This window comes from Cuculus canorus, chromosome 1, assembly GCF_017976375.1.
Source record: "Cuculus canorus isolate bCucCan1 chromosome 1, bCucCan1.pri, whole genome shotgun sequence".
Classification (NCBI taxonomy): domain Eukaryota; kingdom Metazoa; phylum Chordata; class Aves; order Cuculiformes; family Cuculidae; genus Cuculus; species Cuculus canorus.
This window is the reverse complement of record NC_071401.1, coordinates 159,195,098-159,212,149: the sequence shown is the minus strand read 5'-3', so window position 1 is coordinate 159,212,149 and position 17,052 is coordinate 159,195,098. Positions and strand designations below refer to the sequence as shown.

At 40.7% G+C, this 17,052-nt stretch overlaps 1 long non-coding RNA gene across 1 annotated transcript in view; it reads right to left on the bottom strand.

Moving 5' to 3' along the window:
• LOC128854358 (uncharacterized) overlaps positions 1-14,679 on the bottom strand; it is a 49,867-nt gene extending 35,188 nt beyond the window's left edge. Inside the window, exons 1-2 of the long non-coding RNA XR_008453405.1 lie at positions 14,577-14,679; positions 11,846-11,899 (exon numbers count right to left, since the gene is read on the bottom strand). This is a non-coding gene — a long non-coding RNA (uncharacterized LOC128854358). The remainder of the gene's footprint in view (positions 1-11,845; positions 11,900-14,576) is intronic.
• Positions 14,680-17,052: the final 2,373 nt, after the last annotated feature.

Sequence of the window (17,052 nt, the reverse complement as noted above, 5' to 3'; positions counted from 1 at the left end):
TCTGGGGGTAAAACTGTGAAAAGGGGAGCTTGCCAGGAAAATGATGGTCAGAGCCATTCTGAGTACTGTAGGTTTAAGTGGAAAGAAGAGAAAGAGTAGAGAGGTGGTAGGAGGGGAGTTTTCTAGTCAATCCACTGCGTAATAGCTCTGCTGTAGGACCTCCAGCTGCCTTGGGAGATTTGGCTGTGGTCACTGCTCACTTGGCCATTGGCTTTAGGATATGTTCCAGAACAGATTGGTTTAGCTGCTGACTCTAATTTTTAGATATTTGATCAAGTGAGGAGGCTAAAGGGAAAGTGACAGTTGTTCAGGGACTAAATAATGTTTCAGTCTTCAGCCTTGCGGGCTTTGTCAAAATCTAACGAAGTCTCTTTAAAGTTCCATGTAGATGAAAGGATTTTGTGATTTCACCAGTGTCACTCAAAAGGGAGGAGAACTTCCTTTGTTATAGCTTGCTTAACACTGAATGAAAGCAAGCGGGACTGGCACTCTCATTGTGCTCTTCTTTCTTCTTCCATATGGCATGGTAGGACCATTTTGCAGAAGAAAGTGTAGGAAGGTCTTATTAAGCAAAATACCTGGCTAAAACAGAGAAAATAAGCTGCAAAAGAGATCCAAATCTGGTGTTTCATATGTTTTTGAGAATTTGCAGGATTGCTGTCCTTTGGAACACGACTCTCCAAAGATTGTAAAGAAAGAGCAGAATCTGACCTTCTCAATAGTCGTGGCTATAAAACCGGTATGAAATAACTTCATACCCAGCCCATTAGTGGATTAAGTGTTTTATGTTCCCACACAGTATTCAGCTATTCTCCAGTACTTCTGATGTCAAAGAAACATAATACACAAAGGCAAAGATGATTGCCTTATACTCCAAAATGCCAAGATGAAAAGCCACCCTCACACGGAAGTCAGATGTGGCTACATCTTCCACTGCCCTGAGCAGCTCCTGGCAGAGTTTTCCCACCTTGGCTGGTGGGATGTCATTTCAGGGCTTCCTTCTGCCATCTTCTGCCTCTTTGCAGTACTGCGAGCCAGGGAACAAAAGCTTCAGCCTCCTGCACAGGTCTTTGGTCTGTAGCAGCAGGACCTGGGCTTTTGCCCATGGTCAGAAGATCTGATTACAGTCATACACCAGGAAATTATTGAAAATAACTTATTTACAATAGTAGTTCTACTTTATTGAAATGATTCTCCAAAGTGCTTGTAGATATCCCTGCATGAACATCTGATGTCTGAGCACACAAATGAAGATAGAGAATAGCTGACAAAGGTAAGAGACTATTTTTTCCCTAAGAGTTTTTCCACCTTCGCCTTGTGCTGCTGCCTCCTCCCACCCCCCACTGAGGGAGGAGCTTTGTCCACCCCAGTAATATCTGCAGGATGCATCCTTCAAGACAACCAAGAAGGAGGACAAAGAAGGAAGTGAGGAACCACCTACTTCACAGTGTGATCAGGTGGCTGTGTATTCTCATGGTATTCAGGTGTTTTACTTCCTCCTAATGAAAAAAGCCTCCAGTGACTATACAACTTCACCATGTGTGTCTCAGGACATTGTGGACTGTCTGACAGGCCTGGCTTACAGTCATCCAATTAATTTGCTCTGAACGGCTGACAGTGATACTGAATTCTGCCTTGTACGTGGGTTTTAGACAGAGATTTTCTCCTTGGGCTACTGTAGCAGAATTGTACACTGTAACGTTTGTCATCCCCAATGAGCTGTGATGGAATAAAGACCAGAGAGACCCTCACCCCTTTTTCTTTTAAACTCCTGGACTGAAGGAGAATACTCATTCAGTAAGGTGAAAGGCTACTAAAGGGAGGGACACCTTCCAAAGAGGAGACAATTTTGTGTGTGTGTGTGAGTTCTATGTCCCTTCTGAAGTGGTCCTGGTCTGCCTTTGCTGCTGATGCACTTAGTCTTAGCCAAGTGCCTTTCTGGATATGCCTGCCCCCACCTCAGTGCACATTAGTTCCTGCCGTTGCTGGGTCAGGTATGAATATTTGAATATATTTTGCATATGAAATGTGGCATTATTTCCTTCCAGGTGTATCTATGCACCGTGCTTCCAGCTATCTCACAGTATCCAACGCTGGCATTTGAACAACAATAACAATGACAGCTACCAATTTCTGTTCCTGCTATTTAGGTATAAACTACAGTACTACCTGAGAAGATGGAAGGATTTCAGCTATTTTCTGCATTTTTCTAAGAAGCTGATTTATAGTTTGTCATTTGCTTTTCTTCATCTCATTTTGGCCCTGGATTTGCCTCTGCCTTGACTCTGTTTACAAATGCTGTCCCAGAAGTATAAGATTAAAACAGTGGTCACCCCATTCACCTCTAACTTGGAGCTAGGGACATGGAAATCCCTTTCCTGCCAATTTCTATAAACAACTGTGTCTCAAAGCTCATATGATGGCTTTCTTGGCAAAATGCTGCTTCTCCTTTCCCTTCTTTTGTTACATTTTTGTCTCTGCACAAAATAATTAATACTTTCTGTTCTGCTTTCTGTTACCTTCCACTCATCTTTGTTCCATTTCCGACTTTGTAAATTTGTTTTGGAATAGAAAGGTCTTAGCTCCTTCCAACAACCTTGTGTACTGCATTTTATGAATGGTTGTGACTTTTACAGAGTACTGCCTATTTGTATATGCAATTTTGCAGTGCTAAGGCTTTCAGTAAAATTCCTCTCACCACAGAAGTTTAGTTAAATAAAAACTGACTTTTTTTTTTCCACTTCTGCTTGGGGTTACTTTTATGTGTTGTTAAGGACATCTGAGTAACGTTGTCATAAAAGTGGAGACAGTGCAAGCTAAGTAATCCTTGCCTAAGATCTCAAAATACAGAGAATGTTGGGGTTTTTGTGGTTGTACTGTAATTTATTTCAATAGAATCCAATTTACTCCACCTAATCTTTTTGGGCATTCTTAACCTGTAAGGTTTGTTACCCTACTCATGAATATAAATATTTACTGCATCAGTTATTGCCAGTTGTGTGTGGTTAAGGGGAGTCTCTGTACATTCCTGAGCAAGAAGGGGGTTTATTGTGCCTGGCTGCATAAGCGGCCCAGGGGGCAATGAACATTTCCAGGCAAAGCTCTGGGCACAGACCTGGTCGCTAATGGTTCAGCAGGGCTATGAAATAGCACAGGTGCAGAAGAATTTTGAGGCCAGTGTCTAAAGTAACACAAAGACCGCTTCTGGCTGTAGAAAGATGCTATTTACACACTGAGGAGAAAGAAATAACTGACAGAAAAAAAGCCTCCAAGAAATTAATTAAAAGCTGAGGAAAGTGTAAAGCAGTATGACAAACCTACATTTAGTTTATAATTTTTGGAAAAATATTATCTTACTAAAACTTGCTAAAATGTGCTGTATTAGTGGCACCCTAGTTAAGAAGCTGGGCACATGCCGGAAAAAGAGAAGGAGTTTAGTACAAGAACATTTTGTTTGCTTCAGTATTACTTTTCCTTCCTGTTTCTCCAGCAAATGTGTGCATTACAGTACACACCATATTTTAGCTTAATCAGTAACGTACCAGGCACCAACAGGTAAACGTCATCACACACAGGTTCTTATCACCTCTTAAGGTGTGTTTGTAGATAATGTTTAGTGTAAATGTGAGTGAAGTCTCCATCATTACATGAGTTCCACATACCAGTTGTTATCTATGAAAATTATTTATTAACAGAATAAAGGAGAAAAGGCTGGGTGCAGTTTGAAACAACAGTTTCTTTTGCTTAACCTTAGGTTACATGAGTCACAAAATGAGGGGTGTGGATGTGTATCTAAAGCCGTTCTTTATTGTCTCAACTATGAAGAAGCTCAGGAGCATTTTAATTTGTCCGTCTCTGATCTCTGTTGTTAATAGTCTGTTCAGTAACACAGTCCATGTACAGCCCTCATCTTTCTTGATTTCCCTTGACCTAAGTATTCCTCCTCCCCCTGATTTCCCTGATGTTTTCTTCGTCATCGATTCTCTGCCTTACTTCTGTTTACCTGTTCTCTCCCTCACTCCTAATGCTGGAGCAGAGTATTCAGTTTGGAGAAGTGTCAGGGTTACAAAAGCCTGCTTTGAGTGCTGCGGTGTTCTAGCAGTCTATTGCTATTTCTTGGCAGTACTACAAAAGACTTTCTAAGCCAGAGCTGGTGCCAGAATACTTTTGCCAAATTGGTGAAGGCAGAGGATTCCTCTGTGCACAGAGGACACTTGGTTTGCTATGTAACTACCTTTAAATTTTCTCATGAATTCTGCAATGGCACCCAAACAAGCCTAATGTGGTTAAGTATTCAGCCCAATGATCTCACATCGTCCACATCAGTTGAAGACTCATAAACACATTTTATGTCCGTATTGGCATTTTGTCATAATTTGGGAGACACATTGCCTGGAAACACAATAGTTGGTTATGAAAGTCTAATTTGACTGAGAGATCTCAGCCAGATGTTAAATTCCAGTAATCAAAACTAAGTTACTGCAGGAATAAACTGAAAGTAGTGAAAAGCTAACTTTATATATCTCTGTGGGTTTTTTTCTTTTTCTTTTTTTTTTTAAAAACACAATTTATTTTTGTCTCTAAAAGCAGGGACTACTCGGAGGAGACAATGATGACTAGGAGACTACTCAGAGAAGAAATCCAAAGAACTGTAGAATCAGTAGAGCCAATCAGGGGAGATGCTTCAAATTATGCATTAACTTGGAATGTGTATCTGCTTAGAGCTGTACATGCATTAACCGTAACACATCAGAGAAACAAGAAAAGACCAATAGACTGTAGAGTCTATTGTGCAGGAGTACAGATGGATGCAGAAGAAATGATAGAGAAAAGGCTTCACAGGAAACTCAGAATTTGCAGATACCTACCGCACAATGCAGTCTCAAGGCTGTTCTTCTAGATAAGTTGACCCAGGGAAGCATGCATACAAAAAAATGTAAAAGAACAGAGAGTCAATTGGAAGAAAAAGAGGTAATTCAGGGATGAGTTTTCTGAACTGTGAAATGAAGAACGGGATGGGAGAGAAGGTGAGAAAGAAAGAATCTGGAAAGAATAGCCAGCTTCACAAAAGGCAGAAGGGAGAATGGAGATATCTGACAGTCACGGTCTGGGGAAGAACCATAGAATGGTTTGAGTTGGAAGGGACCTTAAAGATCGTCTAATTTCCACCCCTGCCCCTTGCCACAGACAGGGACACCTCCCACTGGAACAGGCTGTTCAAGGCCTCACCCACCTGGCCTTGAACACTTCCAGGGATGGGGCAATCACAACTTCCCTGGACAACTTGTTCCAGTGCCTCACCACTGTTGTAATGAAGATTTTCCTCCTACTGTCTAGTCTAAATCTTCCTCTCTCCAATTTATAGCCATTCCCTCTAGTCCTATCACTACATGCTTTTGTAAAAAGTCCCTACCCAGCTCTCTTGTACACCTCCTTCAGGTACTGGAAGGCTCCTATAAGGTGTCCTCAGCCTTCTCTTCTCCGGGCTGAACAACCCCAACTCTCTCAGCCTCTCCTCATAGCAGAGGAGCTCCAGCCATCTGATCATCTTTGTAGCCCTCCTCTGGACCCGTTCCAACAGCTACATATCCTTCTTATGTTGAGGTTTCCAAAACTGAACACGATACTCCAGGTGAGGTCTCACAAGAGCAGAACAGAGGGGGAGAACCACCTCCCTCGACCTGCTGGTCACACCTCTTTTGATGCAGCCTGGGATACGGTTGGCTTTCTGGGCTGTGAACGCACATTGCCAGCTCATGTCAAGCTTCTCATCAATGAGCACCCCCAAGTCGTTCTCCACAGGACTGCTCTCAATCACATCATCCCCCATCCTATACTGAAACCACGGATTGCCCCAACCCAGCTATAGGACCTTGTACTTAGTCTTGTTGAACCTCATGAGATTCACACAGATCCACTTCTCCAGGTCCCTCTGGATGGCATCCCGTCCTTCTGATGTGACAACTGCACCATTCAGCTTGGTGTCATCTGCAAACTTGCTGAGGATGCACTCAATCGCACTGTCTATATCATTGATGAATATATTAAACAGCAATGTTCCCAGTACAGACTCCTGAGGGATACCACTTGTCATGGATCTCCATCTGGACATTGAGCTATTGACCACTACTCTCTGAATATGACCATCCAACCAATTTCTTATTCACTGAGCAGTCCACCCATCAAATCCATGTCTCTCCAATTTAGAGAGAAGGATGTTGTGGGGAATCATGTCAAAGGCTTTACAGACGTCCAGACAGATCACATCCATTGGTTTTCCTGTGTCCACTGATGTGGCTACTCCTTCATAGAAAGGCACCACGTTGGTCAGACAGGACTTGCCCTTCGTGATGCCACTCTGGCTGCTATTAATCACTTCCCCATCCTCCATTGGCTTTGGATAGCTTCTAGAAGAGTCTATTGCATTATCTTCCCAGGCACAGAGGTGAGGCTGACATGCTGGTAGTTCCCAGGGTCATCTTTTCTACCCTTTTGAAAAATGGGGAAAATGTTACCCTTCCTCCAGTCATCAAGGACTTCTCCTGATTGCCATGACTTTTCAACTATCATGGAGAGTGGCTTGGCCACTACATCAGCCAGTTGCCTCAGGACTCTGGGATGCATCTCATCAGGTCCCATGGACTTATATATGTTCAGGTTCCCCAAGTGGTCAAGAATGTGATATTCCCCTACAGTAGGAGGGGCTATACCCCACATGTCCCCTTCTTGTTGTCCACAAAATAACTAGCTTGGTGCAGGCGAAAATCTTGTCGGGCAGTGTCCTGGGGATTGCAGTCCAGTGTCTCTGCTGGGGCTGCTGAACCTCAGAGTCAATGCTCTGAGGGCAAGAAGAGGGAAAACACACAGAAAAGTTGTGTCTCTGAAATATGAATATGAGAGGAAGACTCAAGTTGGAGGGGGCAGCGCAAATAGTCTTGGAAGTGAAGGAAGATTCACCCACCTCTCTGAAAAGCAAGAACCTTGCTGGAACAAATTGGAAGTCATTGTGCTGGGCAGGGGTGAATACTTAAAGATGGAAGCTCAGGGATCTTCTCCTTCTCTCATGTAGTCAAGGACAAGCTTAAAGCAACATGCATGAACACCTGTGGTAGTTGAACCCCACAAGTGATCCATGGTGTGTTTATTGCCCAAGTGAGTAAACTAATACAGAACTAACTTTGTTTTCCTACTAAACTTGTTATCTGTTAAACCAGTAAAGATGGAGATGAATGGAAGTGCTCTATGGTGGACAAGTAGGCGCTTAAAGTCAAGATGTCATCAGGGAGTGTTGAAAAGGAAGATGCTGGCATTAAAGGAAGTTACTTTATAGAGCAGTAGAGCCAGAGCAACAAAGAAGCAGAGTTGGGACCTCTTATTTTTTTTTAACAATTTTACTGTACCCTGAAGAATGGGGGAGGAATGATGGGGAATGGTAGTGGGACAAAAGTTTGAGAGATGATCAAGCTATGAATGAATGATCAAGACATACAGAAAAGCTGAATGGTCTGAGGACTGTGGAATCAGAATAGGATGGACTTCTGCAAAACGTAGTGTCTAGTATTTAGCTTGGACAGGGATAAGAAAAAAATTTCTGATATATATACCAAAAACTGATCAGGTAAAATCAACTGAGGATGAGGACTTGGGCATATTATTTACTAGGATAAATATACACTACTGGTGTGATGCAGCCAAGATTGATGAAGGAGAGCAACTACCTGTGGAAAGAAGAATAGCTACTTTTTGGATGTCATCTGGAACTCTATGTCTTATGTGAGGCTCTTTTATTCAGGAAAGGTGAACTCAAATGGAAACAGGCACAGAGAGACATAGGGGAATGGCGCACATCTTCCAAGGAGAACTTAGAAGAATGTGGCATCTTTTTGGCAAAATAGTCTTTCAGTTCATAAAGTTGTTACAGAAAGAAATTAACTAAGATAAAAGACAGGATTGTCAGAAAAGACAGAAATAAGCTGTATAAATGTAAACTAGCCATGTGCAAATTCAAAATGGAAATTAGAGGAACTTTCCTAACCATTATAGCGATGGGAGTAGCAGAAATTAAGAGAACAAACTGGTAAAATGGAAGTTGATAAAGCAGGATATAATATGATGTCTGCAATAATAAGAGACTGTCTTATGTGACTCATGAGTACTTGCTGAGCTCAAAGGCTGGTTTCTTAAATTAGATATATTTTTATAGTTCATGAAATCAGTGTACCTGTGGCATTGAAGTACTGTCTAGCTAAATGAGACTGGATTCCTATGTTCAGGTGAGGAGAGAGCATTAAGAACATCTATTCTGAACTCTAATATAAAACAGCCCATAGAAACCCACTAATTCATTTTTGTTCCAGGCTTAATGCATCTTTTTGATATATTGCATATCTTTTCAGAAAGGTATTCAGATTTCATTTAAATTCTTCACATGAAGTAGAATCCACCACATTTAACAGCAGCATCTACTGAAACTGCAATGCAGATGGGGTTTGAGAGGATAGTTTTTGACCTTTGTGATTTTTTTCTTTTTTTTTGCCATTGTTGACAGGCTTTATGAGGAAATGCATCAGACGGATCATTGTGAAAGATATTAAACTTCCTACCTCTATTCTGACCTGATGAATTCCTTTTCAATAGTCTCAGGAGGAGGCTTGTGGTATGTTCTTTCTGCTATTGAGCTCAATTTTGAAATCGGTGAAGTTTTTCAGATTTACACCAGGTAAGAATATGATCCTTGATGCATATGAGTAACAGACTTCATGGGATGAATAAATATTTCCTAAGTAATCCAGCAGTCTGGAAAATAGCTATATGTCTTACCTTAGGGTAAAGCCAGCAGACTTTGGTTTATAGTACACTGTGTGCAGTGCATAACATTTAATTTCTTACATAGATACAAAGCTGTTAAGGTAATATCTATTTCCTTTAAGATGAGCTTCCTAAATCTGGCACATAATCTGAGCTAATACTTTACGTTTTCTCTGTGTTGGAAAGGAGAGATAAATACTTGCCAGCAATAAGCCATCTCACCTGTTTTATATACTTTGGATGGATGTTAGATGGATGCCAGAAAACTATCAAATTATAGACTTACTTTAAGCGGCTGCAATTAAGTGAAAGGAATCCTATTTATAAAGTCTGGAAAAGAATTCTGAATGACTGTCATAGAATAAATCTGGAGTACTGCACTGGTAAGACTAAATAAATCAAAATACCAGTACTCAGATGCAAACAGAGGTCTGGTTTCTGTGTGATGGGGAGAAAGCACAGGAGGAGAAGTCATTCAGATCTGGAAATAGATCTGACTCTCCATAAAGAGCTCTAAGCCTTAAAAACACAAATATGGAGCCGAACCCATGCATAGTTAAATAGTCATTAGATTCATGGTTATTCTTCTCTAACAGCATTTCTGTTTGGTTGTACTATTTAATTGGCATCCCTTCCAGAGTTCTCATGCACCCTGGAGTGTAGTCCTGTGCAACCAGCATTGTGCACTCTGAAGGATGCTCCCGCTATGATGACATCTTTTGACAACAAGTTTATTGTTTGCAGCACTGTGTTTATGCTTTAAGTTTAGTACACAAAAACTCTTTCAAGAGCAAAGTGCAGTGGTGCCAGACTTTGAACTATATCTCAGACTAATCAAAATCCTTGACCAAATGACCTTTTATTTATAGTCAGCCCACTGTTAAGCATGTCTTTTTTAAGGATAGTTCGAATATGTTTAATCTGTACTATGGTGCTATGAAAAGAAAGACGATGTGTCCAAACTCGGCTCTTAGCTACAGCAGTCAGCACAGCCATCTGGAGGTCAAGTATTTTTAGAGGTCTGACTTGGATTAAAATATGACCCCCATGCGCATGAATCATCACAAGGATTAATGAAGTGTATAGAGTGTACTTGTTAATATCATCTATGGACATGACAAAGGAAGAAATTCTTCGCTTTGAGGTAGTAAATATTTTAGCGAAGAGAAGACACAAAACCTAACCATATGCTCATAGGGAATCTACAGCTTAATGGAAAAATTTCTTTTTTTATCTTAACTGTTAAGAACTACAGTGATTGTTCTCAGAGGAAGCATGATGTGAAAACAATTCTGTTTTACTTTCAGCTGTGACGTTTTCAGCCTTCTTCCTTTTGGCATTCCCACTCTGTTTAAAATGTTATCTATTGTATAGATTCTATTTTAAATGAAAACTAGAGTTTCATAATTTGCATTGATTTTAGTTCACACTTTCTGTAAGTTCCTCTAGCTCACGCCATGGCTATAAACAAGGTTGCTCAAGATTTGGATTTGGCTTGGCCAAATGCTTTTGCAGAGGCAAGTATTTCTCCTAGCAACTCTGATAACATAAAATAGGAAGATTACTAATGTAATTTTGGTTTGAACTGTTGCATTAGTTCTCTAACCACAAGGTTATCAGGGACCTCTGCCATTCCAGCTATCCACTCAGGACAGATACTCTGAGGCAGAGGAGTCCCATAAAGATTGTCCTCCCTGGCCCTGCAGAGGAGGTTATTAACATTTCAGAGTCAGCACTAAGAAAAATTGTGTGCAGAACTTATAAATCCTTCATGGATAGCGGCAATTAGAGGCCTGCTTTCAAAAGCTCATCCCTTCTAGTATCATACTGTTTGACACAAGATGAGTTAAGGGGATCACAGAGCAAGTAAAGAAGCACATCATGGCCTCTAAAAGGCTGAGCTGGTCTCTAATAACTTCTGTAGATATAAAAGCTCTGGGTTTGTTCCAGTATGAGTCTTCTTTCTTTTTATGTCAGTAAAGGAGGGGTTTGGACACTTCTTGTAGCATTGACGAGAATTGCCTTTGTGCAACAGCCAAGAGTATCCTAGCTGCATGTGCTTTTCTGTTCAGAGAGAGAGAATACCAGAAAACTTGTGAAAGCTGAAAAAAGGAGAACTATTTTTACAGTAGTGGTTACCATTTGGAGCATAGTGCTGGATGGTACTGAGATTCCTCTTGAAGCAGCTCAGCGCTCTCAGCTCTGATTACAGTCTTGGGAGGCCAACAGTCCCTCAGCATGGGCTTCTTAGTTTTTCTGGGGACCCAGATCTTTACAGCATCTTTGTTCAATAGCTTCAATAGGAAATTAGTTTTTAGTACAAATGTGAATTTCACATATGCAAGTTATAAATCTGGATCATTGCCAGTAGGTAGAGCCGCTAACTTCGCTATTTGGTAGTTACTATAAAGTTTTCAGTAATGCTCTTCAGTTCCCTTCCTGTCCTTCCAGCTACAGAAAAAAAACCCAAAAACATTTGGAAAGAAAAGAGCCTTTTTATATATAGAGGGGATAAATAAATAGCACTTGTGGGAAAAAGATGAGTGGGAATGAAAATATGAGTGTTTTTCAGCAAATGTTTATAGCCTGCAAATGACAGAATTTTCATATTCAAGCTTTCTAAAAAACAGCACTCAGGGGCAGAAATGAAAGGTTTGTGTGTGAGGGGATTAAACTAAAAAAGCAATAGAACTGTCTGAATCAGAAAAGACCCCAGTGTCCACAGAGAACTGCAGAGCAGCAGAGTTTAATGTCAGTGGGATTGTGAAGGTCAGTGAGCAGATGAGAGCTGATGGAAACTCTTTTCTGGACTGTGAAAGGACTATACATATCTGGTAGAATAGTCCCAGAGCAACTCTGAGTTTCAGAGGGTTGAGAAGCCTGTGCAAAACATAAAAAAAATAAAGAAGCTCCCATTCAACTTTCAAGACATGGATGTTTTCCCCCAAATGAGACTTAAGGAATTAATAATGTTGAAAGCTAAAGCTTGCTTACATATATGTGGGGTTTTTTTTAATTTTTGTATGTATTTACTTACTTTGCCAAACAGAGGTATGCCTCAGTGAAAGTGGGGATTGAATGTCATATTATTCTGAAATAGAAGAAATATACTTGTCAAAATAAATATTGAACATGCATTTCTTAAGGAAAATTTCATGACAGATGTTATGTACTTCCCATGTACTAATTCTCAATGTTAACGATGACCACGTTGCCTGCCTGCCCATATGATGTAGGGGCTTCATATAAGACATTAGAAAAGCATCTTTATAAGGAATAGTATTATTCTAGTTGTAATTCATCATTTTCTACATAGCTGATGTTTGTAAACAACAACAGAATAACCTACTTCTCATTTTCAAACCTGGAAGTCTGATTTTTTGAATTACAACAAATCCTGTATACCTGTGTGGGCCCCAGATCATTTGGGAGACATTTCATGCATGGCTGGAAGGCAGTGGGGAAAATTCAGAGAGAAAGTGCCACATTTTTCTGGCAGGTTTATTCTTTTTCCTTTGGCAGGGAGAAAGGTTAGATATATGATTTCTAATCTGTGCTGGCAGTGACTTGACTTATAAACTTCTTTTGATTTACATAAGCATAAACAAAATCAGAATCAAGATCCTAGTGTTTAGACCTGAATATGAAATATGCATCTCCTTTCCCTGGAGAAACGCTCCTAGATCAGCACCCCCTGCTTGAAAAAGGAGGTGATATTCTGAAGATGCTTCTGAAGCCTTTTGATTCTTCTTCGATAAAGGCTGTTCTGCTATATTTTTAAGGTATCTTTCTTCACAGCAATCTGTACTTAACAGCACAGACAGGTTTAAGATATGCTGAAAATGCCATGGGTCAAAAATGCCACCTCTTATTAGTCACTACTCCCATAGATTGAGCCATGGCTACATAATATAAACCTACAAGAATCATATTCAGTACGGGTTTGTTAGCAAGTCTTTTTTTTAAATGAAGGTAGGCTTAGTAATATACTTACAGACTAAATAGCAAAACTCTTACAGACACTGCTTAGCACATTAATACATGATGAATTCATTTTGAAACCAAGAAAATATTTTAAACCTGGAGGTATATAGTTTAAATGTATCCTGACCAGGTGCTGGGAAATAGGAAATCCCTGGCATAAGCCCTGACATAAAAGAACTCCTTAGTTCATGAAGTACATAAATGAGCAAAAAGGATGTAAAACATCCAAGAAGGCTAGCATTAATGAAAGAGTCTGGGGAGGCAGGGGATGTGAAAAGAGAAATACATGCACTAGGTACGAGAGTTTAGGACTTCTTTAATTTTAATGCAAGCCAAATCAATGAAAGCTTAAAAATAGGTATTTCATAGAGTTTTCAGATGAAAGGCATAGAAGAAAACCGATGGTGTATGGGAAGAGGAGGCTGCATCCTTTGGGAGGGAGAGAAGATCACGGGCCGATCTGCTGCACAAGGTTTGTTTTCTGGAGGAAGAGTTGTTCCTTTAGGGGAAGTGAGAGTGTTCAAGACACTTAGACCTTGCTAAAGCAGGAACATATGAGCGATGTTGGCACCAGGCCATGGAGCACCTGGGTAGGAGTTCAGCGGAGAGCCGGCTGGGGATTTTCTGATAAAACTCTTTTGTCAGAACAGGAACATTTTGTGGAGACATATCCCCATTTAAACTTCCTCCCTGGGGACAAGGAATTTCCACTGCTAACATGAAAAGTTTGGTCAGAGGGAGGGTATGATGCATCTCTGAACAACATTCCAATGGCCAACACACTCGCCTGGGGCATAGGAGTCCCTCTCTGAGTACCTGCTTTGGGATGTTGGGTGCTATACCTCCGCACTGCCTTTCTCCAGGCCTCATGAAGATGGGAGAACACCAGTTTAACTGAGCCATATATTTCCCAGCCTGGAGCTCGGACACAGCAGGATTTGCTTGCTCTTGAGTGTACAGCCATGGCTGAGACATCTTGGTTTGTTTTGATGGTCAGGCCACTGCCTCTTCCGAGCTGGGCTGTCCAATTCATGCGTTGGACTGTATCTTTTATATGAAGAGTTTACATTTTTATTGGCTGGAGTGCAGAGGAACGTAGTCATCATGAAGAAGTGTTTACATCATTAATGGTTACAAACACCTATTATTTCAAAGTGAAAATAAAAACCTTAACAGGCAAGAAGTCAGAACGCAGTTCACCCATAAAGACCACAGAAAACCGAAAGACTCCAGATTCTGCTCTGAGACACAACTTTGTTCATTCCTGTAACACTTCAGGATATGGTAGGAGGGAGGAAAAGAAAGGAGAGAAGTCAATAGTGGTATTTGGCACTGAAAGACCACACTGGACTGCTTTCTGGGTGGATTATAGTTCACCCTGAGGTGGAACTGGAGTCAGTGTACTGCTGAGCTGCAACGAATCTGTGCCTCTGAGAGACCAGGCTTGTTGCTTTGGGCTGCACATCATGCTGAGGCAGCTACCCAGCTTGGGGTTGGGTCAGTGCAAAGCCATCTCGTGGTAAAAACAGTGCAGATGTGCCTACAGGGTTAAATACTAAGCTCAGATCCTAATTTCCTCCCTTCCCCACCCTTTTTTTACATCACTCTAACAGAAATTTTTTTGAGTAGAGGCCTTAGGGCAACTGTTGAGGCTGAAGGACGAATACTGTAACAGCCTGAGATCTGTCTCTGCACAGCTTATATAGACTGCCCATACCAGCTCAGGATGTATAGAGATCTGATCTCTTGGAGGCTGCAAGCTCCACAGTGAATATAGTACTTACCCGTCTTCTCCATTGTGCATTTATCACTGCACTGAGCAGAAATTTCAGTGGCAAACAAACTTCTGTTATGCACTAACCATATCCCACTGTTAAAGGAACTGGCTGCTAACCAGGACAAACCAGTTTTTCAAGTCCAGACCTGAACATATGACTGGCTACACAGTGAATCATCTGATATAGGGCTTTGGTCATAGCGTGACCATGGAGAGGTGCCTTACAGGGCGAAATGGAGGTTGTAAAAAAGAGAAGAAAAAGACTCAAAATAAGAAAAGGTTCAGGGGCATAGGAAGATAAGAGCATTATAAAACCAACTGTAGCTGCTTGGGAAGTGTCAAAGGGGAGATGCTTTACTCCAGGTTTATTGCAGGTGTACTGGCACTTTTTTTCTGCCAAAATATGCCTCTCCTTCTCCAGTTTCTTGTGAAGTCAGCATGTCATCATAGCTCCCCTGTTATAGTGGGGAGCTGTGTGTGCTGCGTCAGAGGCATCCACCCTGTGCTGCACCCAGTCTGTGCACTGATAGTTGTCCTCTTCTAATCTATAAGGAGGAGCAGGAAGTGAAAGGGAGTTTGCAATTTCTTTACTGGGAAAAACTTTTGAGCAGTCTGTGGTACAAACTTTGTTATTGGTAGGGCATAGCTGATCATTTAAACAGTTAGTGTAGGGGTAATGGGAACAATTTCACATGCAACCAAACAGCAGCAAGTTTCTCATGCCATTGCTGTAGGTGCCTGTGATTATCTACATGACCTTCATACTTGCAGGTACAACTGCAAACATAATCTGACCCATAATTGTGGCTTTCCCCTTCTCCAAGACATATAAAAAAGGCCTGTGTATCCAGGAAATAAGAAATCATCAACTTCTACAGAAGATTTAACCTGAAGACCTGTCACAATGAAAACTTCTGTTTGCTTTTAATCTCAGATGACAGATTTTTACCTTAGATACCATGAAATACGAATATGAAACACGTAGGAATTGTAGTAAATTTAGATACTGGGTTTTCATTCAGCAGCCATATTTAGCATGCTGTAAACCCACTAGAAAATGTATTTAACTTTGACATTACTTTCTATTTGTCATCTTAGAAAAGGACTATTTATTGGGTCCTACAAAAGTTTATTTTTCTTTCTCTAAAAGATCAGTAAGCATACAAAATACAAGGTTTAGGAAGAACTGGGATCTTACCAGAACTTGCTTGTGGTTAATGTTCAATAGACACATTTAAAAAAAAAAAAATGTTAAAAGAAGTCCCAGAAGTTCTGGCAAATTTCTTCAACAACCACAGCTATAAGCATAAAATTGTAATGAAAACAGGTTTCAGATCTAAATCATATCTTCAGCTGTTTAAATTTCCTAGACTGAATGAGAAACTCAGCTGCACTGGTCTTACACTTCCTGAGGATGGAGGCTGGGGAAGGGTCCACAGATGCTGTGGACCTCTCTGCCCCTGAAAAGTCGTGGGGTCCTTCAGCAGCCCAGGACTGTGTACAATTCTGGGAGCCACTCCGGGGCATTGCAGAGTGCTCCTTGCCCCAAATCCAAGACTGCTATGAAGGAAAGTGGGAAGGCAAAGGGGAGGTGGGCCTCTTGCATGTGAAAGATTATTAGACAATGGCCTTTTTTGAAGGGCCAGTGTGTGAATGCTCACATTTACTTCCTATTCCTAGCACAATTTCCCTCAGACACCTCTGACTGAATGCTTGGGCTAACCATCTCACAGACAACAGGGCTACAGCTCAAGCTTTCTTTAATGAGTATCTACTGTGTATGAAGATTTATATCTGTGTAATATTTGGTACAAAATGCTGTTTCTGAACTCCACTTATAATAAACTTAGTTTACTGCAATTGCATAATCTGATTGAAGACTTATCTCTTCAAATCTTGTGTCATCTGTGATTGTCTTTATTACCCTTCATGGCTCTTTTCATATAATTTTATATGGCCCTTTAAACTTTTCTCATGATTCATCTGTGGCTATGGCATCTCTCCATAAAGACACCCACATTTCTCAACTTACTTATTTGTTGAGTGCTTTAGATCTAAACCATACCACACAGTTGTTTCTCTGAATCCTTACAAAATCTGTATTTCATGAGCACAATTATTTTTAGGAACATTCTCAAATTCAGGGTGGATATTGCAAAATAAACTAGTCAAACAGACAAACTGCTAGAGTTAGAAAAAAGACTATTACTTCAGAAAGGAACTCAGAAGTCAAAGGCAGATATAGACCTACTGATAAAAATGAGAAAGGTTGTGTTTGTTTAAATATAATTAGTGATTTTTTTTGATGGATCCTACAAACCCCAGGCTCTAAGTTACATCTTTTTGTCACCATCTACAGGTGTGTTATATACTAACACTTTCCATTTTTTTTTTTTTTTTTCAAATACAGGCAACAGAATTGAAGAATGTGAACTGGCAGTGAAGAGACTGAAAAATGGGCTTGGGACAAGGGGGTTTCATAA